Below are 1844 nucleotides of genomic sequence, written 5' to 3'. Positions count from 1 at the left end.
GCTCCCTTCGTGTCTCGTGGAGACCAAAATCCTACGGAATTACCTTCTTTTGGGTTATAGCATTGCTCATTCAGTCATCAACAAATACCCACTGAGCTGGGAATATTGGTAGGCCTCGGCCATCTGGAAACCTGTCTTTTAATCAAGCATCTCTTAGTTGCACGTAGTAGAAATCTATTCAAGCCAGTTGGAGAAAAAAAAAAAAGGAGGGTTTTTATTCTAAGTATAGGATTCTCCATCTCATCCCCTGTTCTCCCACAAATTACAACACAATCTTATGGGCTGAAATGTTTACTGTGGAAAACTGACTGACCCTCGAGGCCTCTGTAACCTGTGGGGTGGCTCATATGGGTCTCTCAGGGTGACACTCTGTTCCCGTCACTCTATATGGGTTTAGGTGACTTCAGATAAAACCCAACTGCATTGGCATCTCTTCCGGCTAGCTCATTTAGGCTAAATTCGACGGATGTGTTCAAGAAGAGAGGAGAGCCTGAACGGCTTCTCAGGACATGAAGGTAGGGCTGAAGCAGAAATCTGGGAGGCAAAGTCTGCTCACCTCATTATCTGGCTCGGATGCTCTGGAACCAAGGCCTTGACCGTGAGTCACTCTGTGCTGAGCTTGCTTTCTGGTTCTGGTCCCACCGGGGCAAGCCTGAGACTACTTGGGGGTGCCAGGAGGTGTGTTGGCTTTATAATGTTTCCTCCACTCGTGCTCATGTGAGAGCTGGGACCATGGAGAGTTTCTTGGCCATCCAAGTATTCAAACCCCAGCAAGACAGGGTGAGGTGACTCCTCCTTCACGTCCTTATGAAGACACTGGACAACCCACTTTTGGGGATGGTGAGAGAGTCGCCTTCCCGTACATCTGGATTAAATCATTTTGAATGACCCTGTCTAGTTCATGGACTCCATAATTTCCTCCTCCACCCAGATGGATCACAACGTTGAGATAACCCTTAGAGAAAGCAGATGCCCTCCCCCAAGGAGGAGTTCATTCCTCCATTGCTTCCCCAATGAATTCTCTTGAGTTTTTTTGCTCCAACTGTGTGGCATCAGCATTAGTTAAGAGCCTGCTGGAAATGCAGACTCTTGAACCCCATCCCAGACCCTGAAGCAGAATCTGGATTTCAGTCATATTCTCTGGGTCACTCACGTGCCCACTGAACTCGGAGACGCAGTGCTGTAGAAAATGCAGTCTGCTCTTGCACTCATTAGACTGCTTACCTGTGTCCAGGAGAACAGCCAAGGTCACGTCTGTTCCCCAGTGTATCCCCATCTCCTGCGGAGACGCTGGGCTCCAGGGCGTATTCCATAGCTCTTGGAGGGATGGACGGATGGAATGACGGATGGATGGATAAGGCAAGTTTCACTGCCTGTCAGGGAGCCCACCTGTCCTCGTAGAAGAAGGAAAGGGACAGGTCACTGAGCAGTCTGGCTGCCACCACTGTTTCTTGAGCACCCAAGCTCTGCGAGGTGGTTCCCCTACACTTTACAGTGAACTCCCCGTAGCACGTTAGCAGGCGGGTATTGAGATGACCATTTTACACCCGAGCAAGTGGTAGAGCTGCAATTTGAACCCGGAACGAGACTCTTTCTTCCCCGCTGCACTGCCGCTCAGACTATGTGTATGCTTGCGTCTGCCACCTGACCCCCAGGACTCTCTTTTCCGCTTTGGTGCTCCGCTCATCTGTCCCCCGGCACTTCCAGTTCCTGACAACAGCTTCTGCCTGAAGGAGATGGCAACTCGGCCTGAGGCAGCCTCCAGGGTCCTAGGAGCATGACTGGCCCAACCGCAAGGCGAGTCGGGAGTGTGGGGAGAGAACATGCCCAGGAGGGGCCCTCAA

General features: G+C 51.2%; 1 long non-coding RNA gene across 1 annotated transcript in view; it reads right to left on the bottom strand.

Annotated features, from left to right (window-relative positions):
* Nucleotides 1–1230: 1230 nt before the first annotated feature.
* LOC109489709 overlaps nt 1231–1844 on the bottom strand; it is a 7752-nt gene continuing 7138 nt past the window's right edge. The window contains exon 4 of the long non-coding RNA XR_004628260.1: nt 1231–1389. This is a non-coding gene — a long non-coding RNA (uncharacterized LOC109489709). The remainder of the gene's footprint in view (nt 1390–1844) is intronic.

This window comes from Ailuropoda melanoleuca, chromosome 10 (assembly GCF_002007445.2).
Source record: "Ailuropoda melanoleuca isolate Jingjing chromosome 10, ASM200744v2, whole genome shotgun sequence".
NCBI lineage: Eukaryota > Metazoa > Chordata > Mammalia > Carnivora > Ursidae > Ailuropoda > Ailuropoda melanoleuca.
The sequence above is the reverse complement of the archived record's forward strand: the minus strand, read 5'-3'. Positions and strand labels throughout refer to the sequence as shown.